At 35.3% G+C, this 17681-nt stretch overlaps 1 long non-coding RNA gene across 1 annotated transcript in view; it reads right to left on the bottom strand.

Moving 5' to 3' along the window:
* LOC110256438 overlaps positions 670–17681 on the bottom strand; it is a 46490-nt gene continuing 29478 nt past the window's right edge. The window contains exons 5-8 of the long non-coding RNA XR_002337937.1: positions 16743–16862; positions 13006–13101; positions 10949–11016; positions 670–2746 (exon numbers count right to left, since the gene is read on the bottom strand). This is a non-coding gene — a long non-coding RNA (uncharacterized LOC110256438). The remainder of the gene's footprint in view (positions 2747–10948; positions 11017–13005; positions 13102–16742; positions 16863–17681) is intronic.

Here is a 17681-nt window from a genome sequence, read left to right on the forward strand (position 1 = left end):
CCAATCCAAGAGAATGGTATATATTTCCATCTGTTTGTGTCATCTTTGATTTCTTTCATCAGCATCTTAGAGTTTTCGGAGTACACATCCTTTGTCTCTGGATAGTATTCTTGCTAATATTTTTTATCTTTCAATATTTTGAGTATGTCATTCCACTCTCTCCCGGTCTATAGAGTTTTGCTGAGAAATTTTCTGATAGCCTAATGGGTGTTCCTTTGTAGGTTACTGTCCTTTTTTCCTTGCTGCCTTTAAAAGTCTTTATCATTGACTTTTTTTAAAATAATTTTTATTTTTTTCCATTATAGCTGGTTTACATTGTTCTGTCAATTTTCTACTGTACAGCAAGGTGACCCAGTCACACATACAAGCTTTTTTGTCACATTATCATGATCCATCATAAGTGACTAGATATAGTTCCCAGTGCTATACAGGATCTCGTTGTTTATCCATTCCAAAGGCAATAGTTTGTATCTATTGATCCCAAATGTCCATTGACAATATGAATAGATTAAGATGTAGTATATATACACAATGGAATACTACTCAGCCATAAAAATGAACAAAATAATGCATTTGCAGCAACATGGATGGAACTAGAGACTCTCTTACTAAATGAAATAAGTCAGAAAGAGAAAGACAAATAGTGCATGATTTCACTTATATCTGGAATCTAATATATGGCATAAACAAACCCTTCCACAGAAAAGAAAATTATGGACATGGAGAACAGACTTGCAAGAATTTGAGGTTAATAATTGACTTTTGAAAGTTTTAATACAATGTTTCTTGGAGAAAGTCTTTTTGTGTTGAGATAATTAGGTGTTATCTTAGCTTTATGGATTTGTATATTCAGTTCTTTCCACAGGTTTTGGAAGTTTTCAGCTATTATTTAAATAAACTCTCTGTTCCTTTCTCCCTCTCTTCTCCTTCTGGGATACCAAATATTCTTATGTTGCCATTCCTAATGAAGCTAGATAGTTCTATAGAATTTCCCCAATTTGTTTTAGAACTTAGTTCTCTCTCCTCTTCTACCTATGTCATTTTTTATAAATCTATTAGAGATCTTACTAATTCTCTCTTGCGTATGATCTTCTCTATTTCCATTGATTTCTAATGTGTTCTTAATCTCATTTATTGAATTTTTCAGTTCCAGAATTTCAGTTTTGTTCTTTCTTTAGAATGTCAATTTCTTTAGAATGTCAGTTCATTAATTTTATTCCTAAACTCACTGAACTGCCTTTCCAAGTTTCCTGTAGCTCACTAAGACATGACCATGACAGCTATTTTGAATTCTCTATTAGTTCAATCACAATACTCCATAGCTTTCAGTTTGGTTTTATGGGAGTTTTGTTATTTACTTTTTGTGATACATTGTTACCATGTTTTTCAAGGTGCTTGATGATTATTTCTCTATCTGCGCATTTGAAGTAACAAACACATTTCTTCGTTAGAATCATTTTGATTCTAACAACTCAGCACTAGTAATTAGAGGTTTTTCTCTTGTTTTTGTTTTCTTTTTTCCAATGGGTAGCATTATATCACAGATTTTTGGTTTCTCTTGCTTAACCTGTCTCTGGTTATAGTTGAAATCAGCACTTTCCATCCTCTACCACCTCTGCTAGAGGTGCTGCCTGGTGTCCTCATTGTTACTGCTTATGTCTCCTGGTTTGCTCTTGCTTTGCTGCTGCCAGTGTCCCAGCTATAGCTTGCATTACTGCCTGGGGCACTGAGATGGTGGGTGCTTCCATCATGTCTGGGGTTGTAGTCTCTGCCACTGTCAGGGGGTGGTAAAGCCAGGATCTTGGGTTGCCTCTGTTACCTCTGGGGTTGTCAGGTTCACAGGTGCCACCACTGTGGATTCAGAGGAGAGGGTCATGGGTGCTTCCACAGCTGAAGGGACAGAGTCACCAGCCCTGAGGCTGCTGTCTACTTCCCTGTGGCTGTGTGTACTGCCATGGCCAGGAAACTGGAGTTGTGTGTATAGCCTCCTCTTCTGCTTCTGGGTTCTCTGAGCCTGCAGTCTTAGATGTTGTGGCAGAGAGGCAGGATCATAGGCACTACCTCTGCTGTCTTGGTTTTTCCTCCTCTATGTGCTACAGGCCACCCATCTTTAGATATACAGATGTGTGAAATTTTCCAGCATCTTGATATGTTGGTTAGAACAACTTGTGGAGTGTTATAGGAATTTTACCAGTTGTCTATTGAAAAGGACATCTCATGCTGCCAAACATTGATGTCTGATTGATGTTTCTTAAAATCCTACAACCAGAGTCCTCTTCCAGATCCTAACCACTTTATTCCCAAATAATATAAATTATTACAACCAACTTTATCATAAATATATTAATAATAATAAGCTCAGCTTCCCCAAATCATTTTAATGCAAAAATAAAATAACGGCAAACATCATATCAATAAGTCAGATTGAGTCCTATACCAACTTTATTCAGTTACATCTCAAGTCAAGCAGATCTTAACTCTGAATATTGTGTCCCAGAATTTCCTTACATGCTTACATGTCATCTACAAATTATTAACCTATGCTAATACACATATTTATTATCTAATTCCAGTCTAACATATACAGATTTTGTTACCGTATTTTATTCCGAATAGACAACCAATTATTATTGACTATTTTTGGACATGAATTCTGAAGGGAAGACTAATTTATTATTACCTTATTTAGAATGATGGTAATTGATAATGAAGCACAACGAATCCACATATTCCACTGAGAAGATTTCTAGAGTAGTTAGAAGAAACAAACGTTACTTTGAAGGGTGCTATTTAACTTTCCAGTTCTATTATACAATCTTCACGGTAGATAACACTAGAAGAGAGGGCATTAATGTCAAGCCATGGAGAATGAGAATATCTGTAACATAGAACGAAAGATGTTTAAATCTAATCATCTTTCTCTTCCACAGGGTCCATCACAACATAGAGGCAAACAAAGCAGCATTTTTATTTATGAGGCTTTCATCTTCTGTCAGCAGGAAGAGCCTGGAAAGCTCTCAGATTGAGATGCTAATCTAATTCCAAAGAAGCTGATGCATTTTATCAAAGTTCCATGAGAAGGATGGCTTATGAATATGGCCAGATGGAGAGCTGCATAACTTTGCAGGGGAGAAATTCACAAGAGAATTACAATGAGAGGAAGGGAGGAACCCCTGCAAGGCTCTAATTTCCGACAGCTCCTAGCATAAATTTAACCAAATTAAAAGCTTTTCACATGGGTGCAACTGAGCTAGCCATTACTATAAAGAAATACATTAGAGCAAAAGCTATTTGGAAGCACTGAAGTATTCCCAGAGCATACCAACATGGGTGCAGATCATTTTTTCATTCGCAAAGACTACACTTTCATTACTGCTTATTGCCATAGACTCAGAAGGGAAAAGCGTATTTAGGTTTTTCCTCTCCAGACTAACTTGGAGAGATTTTGCTAAAACGTAAAGGCAAAATGTATACTTAAGAAATGATGCTCAGGTTGTGTACCTTTAATTCTAGTGGCAAAATGGCACATAGTGAGATGGACCATTAGAGAACAGATTAGTCAAATCCCCACATCCCAGGCCAATGATAAGGACAGTGGGTACAAGAATAAGCCAAGTGACTCTGGTTGCTAAAATTTGGCCAGAAGGATACCTTCAATGAGTCAACTAGACTTCTTACCAATAGCACAAAGAGAAAGTTGTCAAAGATAACAAAGAAACATGCCCGTGACCTTTTTCTTTCTTTGAATCACTTTCCTTTTCTATGAATCTTCTCAAATTCACTCTCCTCATATATTTTCACATATAAAATTATCCTCTTTGATGTCTACCAGCAAATTTTACCATAGAATCTTTATCTCTACCAGACCACACTGCCATTTCCAAATGTCTGCTATTCATCTTCACTTACATGAGGCATTTAGAGCCTCAAGTTCTGCATGATCTAAAACCAGACCCTGGCCATCCTGCCGATTCTTCCTTAGTTTTCATCATCTGTTAATGAATTATATTTTCCCAGTTTTTCAATCACATGTCACAAAAACTTTCACCTCTATAATGTTTCCAGAATGACACAATAAAAATAAAGCTGAAGGCTGTTCCTTGTGAGAAATGGCCTAAACAAAGGAGTCTGTGGAGTGATTGGAGAGGGAAGTGCTCTATAGAAAACAGGACATGATAAAAAGTTCAGTGGACAGCTGGTAAGAAGAAAGACACAGTGAGCAAAAGTAAACTCAAGGAAATGATTTCTACTCCTGGAGAAATTGGCAGTTTTCAAGATACTTGAAGTGTGAGTTGCCCACAGCTGAGGAAGACAGCATCTAGTGATACAGGCATAAACATCATGAGGACAGAAGCAGAACCATCTGAGAAGCAGAACCATCATGGTAGAACACAAGGGAGGATTATGACCAAACTGAACAAGGTGAAAATTTTAAGAGGTTCTCCCCTCATTCAGTAAGAAAAGCAGGCAGGTTCTAAAGATCAAAACTATTTCAGCATGGGGGGAAGGGATTACCAGCTTAATTTGCCAATCATTGAAATAATGTGTTTTAAGTTAGTAAAATTGCTTATAAATATAATTTTATGTTAAACATATTAGTTTCAAATTTCACATATGCCTAAAGTCCATAAGATAGGGATCTTGGCTATAAAGTAAAATTCATCAAAATAAGTACTACAGAAGATAGGTGCAAAAATTCTGACAGTGTTATTTAGATGGATGTCACTACCTCATCTAGACAGGCTTAGTGGTCTCCTAACTATTCCAATTCGTCTTTCTTCTCTTTCTTCCTCAATTTCCCTTTTTAAAGTAATTGCTAACCAAATCTCTCTTTTTTAATTTATTTGTTTGTTTGTTTGTTTTAAATTTTTTAGGCCCTCACCTGCAGCATATGGAAGTTCCCAGGCTAGGGGTCAAATCCTAACTGCAGTTGCCGGCCTACGCCACAACCACAGCAATGCCAGATCCAGGCTGCACCACAGCTCATGGTAATACTGGATCTTCAACACACCAAATGAGGTCTGGGATGGTACCCACATCCTCATGGATATTAGTCGGGTTTGTAACCTGCTGAGCCACAATGGGAACATCAGATTTTCTTTTTTTGCTTGTTTTTAGTTTTTGGTTTTGGTTTTTCTAGGGATACAGCATGCAGTGGCTTAATGTGAAATTTCAGTTCCCAGACCAGGGACTGAACCCAGTTTGCAGTGGTGAAAGCATAAAACCCTAACCACTAGACCACCAGGGAACTCATCTCTCTCTTTGTTTAAATCAACGCATTTTTAATATAGCCATGTATTATTTTTAATGTATGTTAAATAAAAATTGACTTTGTCTAATATTCAAAACTTTTTTACATCTGGTTCCAACCGAAGCTTCTCTATATCATCATATTATGAATATTCTATGAATTTGTGATTCAGTAAAAATATTCAGTAATAAAAACGAATACTTTAGCAATATTAATCAAATCAACCACACCATAACACTGATCTATCCACCTCTTTCCCCATATAGTACATACTTCCACACTGGCTTGCCTTTGCTAACCCCATTCCCCCTGCTTAGAATTTGTCTTCCTCATGTTTACTTCTTGAAATTGTATTCAACCTCAAAAAACCAGTTCAAATGCCCCCTCCTTCTTAAAGTCCTTTTTGTCCCTCTTGCTCTCAACTCTTAGAGGGCTTTGGTCATGTCTCTATGGTGCTTCAGTCATGCCTCTATGGTACTTCCCATATTTTGCTGCAAATTGTCAAAACTTAATTGACAAAATATATGAAGGGCCATATTTTTTGCCACAATTCACATATATATATGAAGCAGGCATGATAGGCCTCTTCAGTCCTAACTTCTGCCTGCTGGAGACTGTGAACACAAAGGACAATTTAGATGTATAAGATGCTCTGGGACATTGTGCATATAAGTTCCTAAGACCAGAGGAATAGCTCCTGGTTCATAAAAATACTTGCTTGTCAAGTATTCTGTTATATGTAACAGAAGATTGTACACATATACATCTATACATGGGTTTTCTATATGTATACGTATATGTATAGACATATATAAATATAGAAATATAGTTTTTTTGTATCATTTTTATTAGATTCTACATATAGGTATGGTTTTCTATTGCTGCCATAAAAAATAACTATAAATATAGTAACTTAAAACAACACAAAATACTATCCAACAGTTCTATAGGTCAGAACTCATAGAATTTGGGTCTAACTGAGCTAAAATTGTGTTAGAAGGATGTCATTCCTTTCTAGAATATCTAAAGGAGAATTCACCTCCTTGCCTTTTACAAGGCCACCCACATTCCTTGGCTTGTGAGTCCTTTTCTTCATCTTTAAAGCCAGAAATATTGCACCTCTCTGTCCCTTCTTATAATATCTCATCTTTCTCTGACAAAATCCAAGAAAGGTTCTCCACATTTAAGGACTCACAGGATTACACTGGACTCCCCTGGATGATCTAAATTAATTTCTCCATCTCTGAGTCTTTAATATTAATCACATCTGGAGATTCTTTTTGACAAGTAAGGTAATACATGCACAAATTCCAAGGGCTTAGGATGTGGACATCTTTGGGGGCCTTTATTCTGACTACCACAGCATAGAATAGAATATAAGCTTCTCAAGGGTAAAACAATATATTCTATTTCCTATTTCTTCTCTACAATGTCTAACAGCGCCTTCTCCAAAATTGGTATATATCACTAACAATTGTATCATTATATATATTCAGCCTCTATTTCATTTATTTCTGTTCTAACATTTATTTCCTTTCTTCTAATAACTTTGGGCTTAGTTTGTTTTTCTTTATATAGTTCCTTGAGGTATAAGGCTAGGTTGTTTAAGATCTGTCTTTCTTCTAAAGGTATTTGTTTATAAGTGTTAAATTCCTTCTTAGAACTTTTTTTTTTTCCTGGCACTGCCTGGCTCTTCAGGTCTTATCACTTTTTTTTAGTGATTTTTATTTTATCCATTACAGTTAGTTTAGAGTGTTCTGTCAATTTTCTACTATACAGCAAAGTGACCAAGTCACACACACATACATACATACATATATATATATTCTTTTTCTCACATTATCTGCCATCATGAGCCATCACAAGTGATTAGATATAGTTCCCAGTGCTATACAGCAGGATCTCATTGCTTATCCATCCCAAATGTAATAAGTTGCATGTATTAACCCCAGATTTTAAATAAATTTTACTGGAGTATAGTTGACTTCCAAGGTTGTGTTAGTTTCAGGTATAAAGCAAAGTAAATCAGTTATACAAATAGATCCATTCCTTTTCAGATTATTTTCCCATATAGGTTATTACCCAATATTGAGTAGATTTCCCTGTGCTATACGGTAGGTCCTTGTGACTAATCTACTTTATATATAGTAGTGTGTATATGTCAATCCAAGTCCCCTAATTTATCCTTCCCCCACCCATGTTTCCTCTTTAGTTTGAGTCTGTTTTTGTTTGTAAGTCATTTTGTGTCATTTTTATTGGATTCCACATACTAGTGGATCTCGTATATTTGCTTTTCTTTGTCTGATTTACTTCACTTAATATGAGCTAGATCAGCATAAGCTGCAACATATGGTGTTCTATTTTTAGTTTTTTACAGAATCTCTGTGTAATGTTCTCCACAGTGGTTGCACCAGCTGATATTCCCACAAACAGTGTACAAGTGTTCCCTTTTCTCCACACCCTCTCCCAGCATTTATTGTTTGTAGACTTTTAGATGATGGCCATTCTGACTGGTATCAGATAATACCTCATTGTAGTTTTGATTTGCATTTCTCTAATAATCTGTGATGTTGAGCATGTTTTCATGCCTGTGCTTTTTGGCCATCTGTCTGTCTTCTTTGGAGAAACATCCATTTAGATCTTCTATTTCTTAATTGGTTTGTTTCTTTGGTATAAATCTGTATGAGATGTATGTATATTTTGAAGATTAATCCCTTCTTGGTTGCTTCATCTGCAGTTTTTCTCCCATTCTGTGGATTGTCCTTTAGAACTGTTTTGTTCGTTTGGTTTTTGCAGATCATAAATTTTGGTAATGTTGTATTTCCATTATAATCTGTCTCAAGATTTTTTTTAAGTTTCCCTTTGATTTCTTCTTTGATTCATTGGTTGTTCAGATGTATGTGGTTTAATCTCCACATAGGTGTGAATTTCCAGTTTTCCTCTCATGATTGATTTCTAGTTTCATGGTACTGTGGTTGGAAAAGATATTTGATATGATTTCAATCTTCTTATATTTGTTAAGACTTGTTCTGTGGCCTTACATATAATCTATGCTGGAGAGTGTTCCATGTGCACTTGAGAAGAATGTGTATTCTGCTGCCATGGATGGCATGTATATGCTTATTAGAACCATCTAATATAGCATGTGGTCTAAGTTGACTGTTTTCATTAATTTTCAGTCTGAATAATTTATTCATTGTTGAAAATGGGACACTGAATTCTATTATTATTATGTTACTATCTCTTTCTCCCTTCAAATGTGTTAATATTTGCTTTATATATTTAGGTGTTCCTTTGTTGGGTACATAAATATTTATAAATGTTATATCCTCAATAAATTGATACCTCTTTCACTATGTAATGGGCTTTTTCTCCAATTATAGCCTTTGTTTTAAAGTTGATTGTCTTTGATATAAAAATAGCTATTCCTGCTTTTTTTTTTCATTTGCAAGGAATATCTCATTACAACCCATCAGTTTCAGACTGTGTGTCCTTAAAGCTGAAGTGAGTCTCTTGCAGGCAACATAAAATTGGATCTTTTTTATTATTTTATCCAATCAACCACTCCATGATTAGAGAAGTTAATACATTTTCATTTAAAGTAGTTATCGATAGCTATTGACTTACTATTGCCATTTTGTTAAGTGTTTTCTGGCTATTTTGTAGTCCCTTTGCTATTTTTTTCCTCTCCTTGCGATTTGATGATTTTCAGATGTTGTATGCTTTGACTCTTTTACCTTTTGTGTATCTACTATAGGTTTTTGCTTTGTGGTTAACATGAGGCCCACATGAAACATAGTTACAACAGTCAATTTTAAGCTGAAAACAACTCTACTTCAAATGCATCTGAAGACTCCCCTCCCCTATATTTTTCTGATGACACAAGCCATTTTTTTTATTGTGTATCTGTAACATACACTGGCATATTGGCAATAGACCGTGGTGATTTTTGCCTGCTCCCTCTGCCCTTAACTGTGGGGCAAGAGCTACAGTGAGGGTTTGCACACCTGTTAACAATTGCTTCTATGTTTGCTATAATCCTGTGGGACTCATGAACATAAGCCCCATGGTCTTTCAAAGCTAGGTGATTTGGAGGGTGGCAATCCCCTAGGTGTGGCAGCCTTAAAAGTCTGGGCACTAGAATTGTGGTTCAAATCCTTCACACCTGGAGAATCTTGAAATTGGGGGTTTTCTTACTGTATGGTGTTGTGTTGGGAGGGGGAATTATGGCAAGAGTATGTCTCAGTCTTTCCTACCCATTTCAATGTGGCTATTCTCTAAGTCTCCCAATGTGTAGGAGTCACTCAACTAGTTTCTGGATTCTTCTGTGAAGGAACTGCTCTATGTGTAGCCACATACTCTATTGATGGGAGGAAGGAAATTTGGGAGCCTCCTGTGTTGCCATATTGGTTCAGCATCTACATAAATCTACATAGCTATCAGTTGTATCTGACTAAAAATTAGAAGTTGTAGTGTTCTAGTAATGGACAAGTAGAGGCACTGTGACAAATGTCATTTACACTAGAGTATACCAATATTTTGGTAATGTTTTCCTCTTTTTACTCTCTCTTTCAGGATTGGTAAGTCTGAAATTGTCAGTAAAAAAACATGAACAAATTCTGAAAATATGACTGGAAGATTCTCTTAATCAGTTTCCCGTTAATCCTTCTCTCTTCTCTCTCCAATCCATCTTTCTTTTTTTTTTTTTTTGACATCTTTTTTTTTATTATTTTCCACTGTACAGCAAGGGGATCAAGTTACCCTTACATGTATACATTACAATTACATTTTTTTTCCCACCCTTTGTTCTGTTGCAACATGAGTATCTAGACAAAGTTCTCAATGCTACTCAGCAGGATCTCCTTGTAAATCTATTCTAAGTTGTGTCTGATAAGCCCAAGCTCCCGATCCCTCCCACTCCCTCCCCCTCCCATCAGGCAGCCACAAGTCTTTTCTCCAAGTCCATGATTTTCTTTTCTGAGGAGATGTTCATTTGTGCTGGATATTAATCCATCTTTCTTAAATAGAGTTCTAATCAAATGACTTCCTTGGTAAAGATGTCAATGATTCCCTAATTTCCTACTAAATTCTGTTAAAAGAAATTAGACTAAAATAAAACTTGCCAGTCTTATCCTAAACTTTGCTTTTACACATTTAAAACCACCATTTTGCAGATTAATGGTTCAATAATAGATGTCTTGGAAATATGAACTTGAATGGACACTTGCTAGCTAGAGACCCCTGGACACCTCAGTGAAAATTCTGATGATGCCGTAATAGATTTATATTTTAATAAATTTTTCACACTACTGAGTCCCTGTGAATTCCTCAAAATCACTTGTAATAAGGTTTCTTTAGACTGCAAAAAAAATTTTTTTGTTGAGGATTTCCAATTAAAGATAAGGGAGTAAATGGTTTTTTGTTTAACATTCTTCCCCAAAGCACACCGAAAGCAGCAAAATGTGAAGAAAACGTCATCTCTAATGAAACTGGGAATGGACAAATAGAATTTTAAATTAAGAATAATATCTGCCCAAAAAAAGAGTAGAGCCTCATAACTAGAGAAGCAGGCCGCCAGGAAGACAGAGAACAGCAGAGAGGGTAAGTGGCAATTGCGACTCTATTCCTGGTGGCAGTGAGATTTATGTTAAGTATATGCTAGATTGTCCATGAAAGACTTTTGACATTCCAACTTACCTTGCAGCCCCCAAGGACCTCTTGATTATCCCCAAAAAGAGAAATTCACAAATTAAGGGGAGACACACCTTGGAGGGAAGACAACAGAGGTTTTGGTAAGAAAGTTTATGAGCCTGCAATCCAAGGTCAGACCATTCCTTCCACCCCTCCTCACACCACTGTTAGGCAAGTAGATAGCCCAGGCCCAGAGGAACAATAGGACCAACACAAGGTCTATACTATGGTATTTCAGGGAAGTTAGAAATGAATATATTAGTTGAAAATTAAACATAAGAAGAGGCATTTCAGAGAAACTTACACAAGTAAATTTCAAAGAAAATAAATTCCAGATAAAGTTAACTTGGACTCTTGGGGGTTGGGGAATAAAAGCTCAAAGAAGACAAAGAAACCAAAGGAGAGATAATAAGTTGACAGTTGATAAATGGAAGCAAAAAAATGAAATAAAGTCATTACAGAAATGAAAACCACATGAGAAGCACCTAAAATTAGAAGACAGTTTTGAAAATATCATCAGAGAGAACAAGATTAAGAAGATAAAAAGATGCATGTAATTAGATAGAAGATGATAGATCAAGAAGAGACACAGGGAGGATCATCGTACTTGCATTAATATTGATGAAGAAGATATAACAGAGGAAAAAAATTTTCAATTCTGTGCAATGTCTATAAACTATCATGGGAAATAAACTGGACCCCCAAATTGTCTGTGTATGCCAAAGTTTATTATAAGACAGACCTTATAAAAAAGCAAGAATGTAATATATATAAAATACTTCTGAGATTTTCTTGAATTTTTTTAAAAAGTGAGTAAAAACAAAGAATAATTAAAGATTTCAGGAAATTTGCTCTATAATAAAGAAACTAGATATATCTAAATGAGTGAAGGGATTAGAACAGACATAAATATTCTTAAAGGAGGCAGATTATTAAGCAGGTATGTTTAGAGAAGTATGAGTGTCAATTTCTACAAATTTCAGAGTGGTAATTCACTACATACTATCTAAAAATCGAGAAATTGACTTAAGTATACATGCAAATTTAGAGTTAACCACCAAACACTTAAACATATATTATAAATCTTACTAATTTTAATTTTTTTAATACACAAAGTAAAAACATCATTTAGCAAAAGAAGACATAGACCGAATTTTAAAATCTATTTGACAATTTGCCAATTGATACAACATAAATCACCGAATGTTTTTTAAAAGGTAATAAGCAAAGATGTATCAAGAAAATAAAAAAATAAGGCAAGCATTGCAAATTTGGCACATAATGGGTAAATTCAGGGGAAAAACAAGAAAAGTAAAAGATCCAGAGTGCTTGAAACTTTTATGCCTAACTTAACATTAAAGCACATAATGAAAACATGACATGCAAGGCAGAAATAAATAGAAAGAAGCACAGTAGATGTCTTCACCCAACTCTCTGAATCTCTGATAAATCAATCAGACAAAACTATAATAAGTAAAGATACATAGAACATTTAAATATCATAATAGAGCAGATCTAATAGGTAACTGCCACAGTGGCATTTTAAAAATATGAAAAAAATTGTGTCACTGTCTGGTTTGAAAATCTCTGGTGGCACAACTGTGACTCCTGCCTGTCTCTCTGACCTACCTCCTGCTACATTCCTCCTCATTTGCTGTTGCTCTCCTCAAATATCCACATCCTTTCACCATCAGTGTTACTCCTTTGCCAGGTATGCTGTTCCCTCATGACTAACTGCTCCCTCACTTCCTTCATGCTAGCCCCTGCTCAAACATGACTCAAGAAGGCCTTTGCCGAGGATCCTGTAACACATAGCCCTCTCCCATCTCCTCAGCCTAGTCATTCCCCATCTCCTTAGTGATTTAATTTTCTTCACAGCATTTGTCAGTAATGAAAACGTATCCAATTGTATTTTCTTGATTTGTTGCTATCTCCTTTATTAGAAAGAAACGGCTACAAACACGGAGATTTATTTTGTCTTATTAACTCCACCATCTCTAGTGCTTGGAATAGAATCTGGACATACATTTAAAATAATAATTATGCATTTGTATATTACTTACTGAGTGAATGAATGAATGATTTATTGAATTCTACATCTTCCAAAAAGAGAATGCATATTTTTTTCCAAGCCCATGGAACACATACAAAAATTGATCCTGTATTAAACCACAGAAGAAACCACAATAACTTCAAGTGTAAATGGTACAGAAAGCATTCACTGTCCATAACCCAAATAACTCTTACATAACAAATGAAATGAAAAGGAAACACCCAATCACTTGAAAATATTTTTTAAAAATCAAAATTTTAGATGGTAGCATATCTGGAAATAAGAGTTTGTGAATGCTTTATGCATTCAAACATACTAACACAACTAAAGCAACATTCCAGTGGAACAATCATTGTCTAAAATATATTTCTAAATAAGGTAAAATATAAATAAATTAATAACTCAACCAAAAAACTAGAAAAAGAACAAAAAACCTTGAAAATTACAGGAAGGAAATAATAAAAGTTAAAAAGGAGAAGAGTAGATTAGGCAAGGGAATAGATTCAACAGCTGATTCCTTTAAAAGCCCAATAAAAATAAAATTTTTAAATAGGTAATCTAATCAACATTTGCAAAAATAAATATGAGGAGTTCCCGTTGTGGCGCAGTGGTTAACAAATCCGACTAGGAACCATGAGGTTGCAGGTTCAATCCCTGGCCTTGCTCAGTGGGTTAACAATCTGGCATTGCCATGAGCTGTGGTGTAGGTCACAGACGCGGCTCGGATCCGGCGTTGCTGTGGCTCTGGCATAGGCCTGTGGCTACAGCTCCAATTAGACCCCTAGCCTGGGAACCTCCATATTCCACGGGAGCGGCCCTAAAAAAGGCAAAAAGACACACAAAAAAAATAAGAAATTTAAAATATGGGAAATAAACACAGAAAAGAAATTGAATTATAGGAGGGTACATTGTTCTCTACTGTGCAAATACATTTGAAATGTGGATGAAATTATTGTCCAGATGGTATGAATTTTGTCAAATCTTCAAAAAAAAATCCTGAAGCTAAAGATTCCAGAACATGAATAGAAGGCAAATTTTAAAACTCTTATTACAAAGAACACACAGCTACAAAAATACAATGATAGAGAGAGAGATAATTTCTATACATACATATAAATGGCAGGCCAATCTAATCCTACTATGCACATTACAGTGCAGATCAACTTAATTTTTTTTTCTTGTCTTTTTGCCATTTTTTGGGCTGCTCCTATGGCATATGGAGGTTCCCAGGTTAGGGGTTGAATCAGAGCTGTAGCCGCCAGCCTACACCAGAGCCATAGCAAAGCAGGACCCGAGCCATGTCTGTGACCTACACCACAGCTCACAGCAATCCCGGATCCTTAACCCACTGAGCAAGGCCAGGTATCGAACCCGCAACCTCATGGTTCCTAGTCGGATTCGTTAACCACTGAGCCACGACGGGAACTACTCAAATTAATTTTTAAATACAATAAAAAATTTAAAATACAGTAGAAGAAAATTCCACATTTACAAAAGCAAAAGAGAGGGACTAAAAGTAAACAATAGAAATTTACAAGATTAATATGAAGAAAATTTGGTGTTGCAAATGTGTCAATTCTCCTTCAAATTAATCTATAAAATCATGTAATCCTATTGGATTTTTTGCACTCTCTTAGTAAATATCAAAATCATCTAGAAAAATAACACACCTGTTTAGCTGGGAAAATTCCATGAGAAAAGAGTTATCAGGGGAAACTAGCCCCAGTAGATAGTTAACATGTTTTAAAGCACACCCATTGAAATTATTTGGTAAGCATAGAAAAATATATACAGAGGAAAGGGACAGCATGGATATGTATGAAAATATACATACATGGAAATTTCATTTTTAATAAACACGGAATTTACTTCTTTGGGGCAATGATAAGTAAGATGACAATATAGTCATCATTCGGAAAAATAATTGAAATAATTCCCTACTTCATTCCTTACTATAATATATATTCTAGATGTTTCAAAGATTTAAATATAAAAAGAATTAAAACATGAAAAAACTAAAATAAATGTGAATCTCTTTATAAACTTAGAGTGAGGAAAACCTTCTAAACATCAGACTCCAGAAACCCTAAGAGAAGAATCTGATCAATGTGGTATATAATTCTTTTCAATTCAATGTGCAAAAACCATCATTGCAAAGTCAAAATGCAAATAACAAACTAAGAAAAGTACTTTCAAAACATATAAGAGAATGATAAGTAACTTCCTTAACACACAAAAAGTTCTGACAAAAAATTCTGACAAATCAATATGGACAAGAAAAGCAAACTCTGAGAAAATTAGTCCAAGGACATGAACTACCATTTCAGAGAAAAAAAGAACTTAAAGGGAAAATAAACAGAGAAATATCCTCAACCTCACTCTTTATTAAAGATAATCAAATATAGCAGTAAGATACCACTGTCTGCTATCAAGTAGTGTGATTATACACAATCCCATTGAGAGGCTTAGCAAGCATTTCACTTCCTAAATTTTTGCTGGAGAGCAGACACTGGTACATCTTCAGTAAGGGCAATTTGGAAATATCTGGTAAAATGCAATATACATATTCTTCATTTGGCCAAAAAATATTGCATATAGGAATTTTTCCTCCAGTTATATTGCATGAATGTGCAAATACAAGAAGCTCACGTGCATGTACACACACACACACGCACACGCGCACACACACACAGGCGCGCACAAGGAACAACCTAAATGTTTATGAATAGAGTATTGGCTAAATAATTACAGTGAAAAACAAAAAACAGAACAATGTGCCATCCTTGAAAAAGAGACAAGTCTCATGCCCTAATTTGGAAAGATAAGACGTCAAAATATTCTGGACAAGTAAAAAAGGTGAGGTATAAAAACAGCATGCATTACTCATTCAACTTGTATAATCAAAGGGACACTGGATATATGCCATATATAATATGTATATATAATATACAACATAATATATAACATTATAACATAATACTGTGCATACACACAGAAAAAAATGATCTTATAGAAGCATTAAAAGGTATACAAAAGAGAGTTAATATTTAACCTCTGGAGCATGGGATAGGAGTCAGAGAGCTAATTTAACTTTCTGTTCGAACTAATCATGTACCATTTGAATTTTTTTTTTTGTCTTTTTTTTTGCCTTTTCTAGGGCCGCTTCCTGCAGCATATGGAGGTTTCCAGGTTAGGGGTCGAACTGGAACTGTAGCCACCAACCTTTGCCAGAGCCACAGCAACGCGGGATCCAAGCTGCGTCTGCGACCTACACCACAGCTCATGGCAACGCCAGATCCTTAATCCACTGAGCAAGGCCAGGGATCAAACCTGCAACCTCATGGTTCCTAGTCAGATTCACTAACCACTGCGCCACACGGGAACTCCCATTTGAATTTTTATTACGTATATGCTTTACTTTTTTATAATTAAAAAAATAATTTAAATAATGAAATTACTTTTTAATTAATCCAGATTCTAAAAGGTATGATCTCAAAGATCAAATAATGGTTCATTACCCTAATCACTTAATTTCTTTTTCCTGCCAAGTATTTTGAAAGAAAAATAATTTATATTATCAGGACAAACACAAGAAGATTATCAGGACTATAATTAAAATGTGTTGTAAAGTAAATTCTCAGTTTATACAAAAAATATTTCAAATATCACATTTGGGAATAAAAGAGCTTCCATGGCGGGGAGGGGAGCGTGGAAAGACCTGGAGTCAAGTCCTAACTTCTCTTTTACCTTTTTATATCCATAGGTGTGTCAAAGTAGTGATTCTACTTCTCTTTATGATGTTTTCACATGCAGAATATCCCCAGATGTCCAGGAGTCATATTTACACTTTGTAAAGCACTTTGATACCTTTAGAAAAATAAACTGATGTGTTAACAGCTCTGCAAGGGGGCTATTAATACTTTTTTCACTGTTTAATAAATTCTTTGGAATGTTTTCTTTACCCCAGAACAACCTACCTTACCAATACAACTACTTCCTCTTTCCATTGTTCTAACAATGCCTTTTTATGTAGCCAAACTCCAACTGATTCTAATCAGTCCAGCCTTTAGTTTTAGTAGCATGTTACTGATAATATTTCTCAGACATTGCTTTTTTAGTATAAAGCCATTTCTTCCATCTCCTACTGGTGATGCTAAATTATGCCCCAGGGATATGTTTCTAATAATGCCTCATTCTTCTTTCCCAAACAACTCTAACACTTGTAATGCAATAGTAATTTTCAAACAATAAAAAGTAAATACGAGGAATTCAACTCTTCCTTGGTTTGCTGAGAACTTCGGTTGAATGGGAGTTATTGCAAAATGTATTCCCTCTAGGAAACAGCTTCAGTTTATAGCTAACATCCTCCTATAATCATGTATTGCTTTAACACCAAAAATACTCAAGAACTCCAACTAGAAATAGAGCCATCTCTTCATAACTTTAAAGTCAGTGTTTCATTTCATCAGAAGTTTATGACTTTAAATTGTCAATAAGAGCTAATAAATCCCAACATATGGATTGTTTTATTATTCTGATAGAGGTATTTGACTCCAATGTGAAAATTTGCCCACAACCTGATTTTCAATACTTCCTCTGATGAGTTATTCTAAAATCCCACTGATTCCAAAGAGATATCTCTTTATGGAACAGATGTGTATCAGTGGGAATTAGGCAGACTCTCTG

This window comes from Sus scrofa, chromosome 13 (assembly GCF_000003025.6).
Source record: "Sus scrofa isolate TJ Tabasco breed Duroc chromosome 13, Sscrofa11.1, whole genome shotgun sequence".
Lineage (NCBI taxonomy): Eukaryota > Metazoa > Chordata > Mammalia > Artiodactyla > Suidae > Sus > Sus scrofa.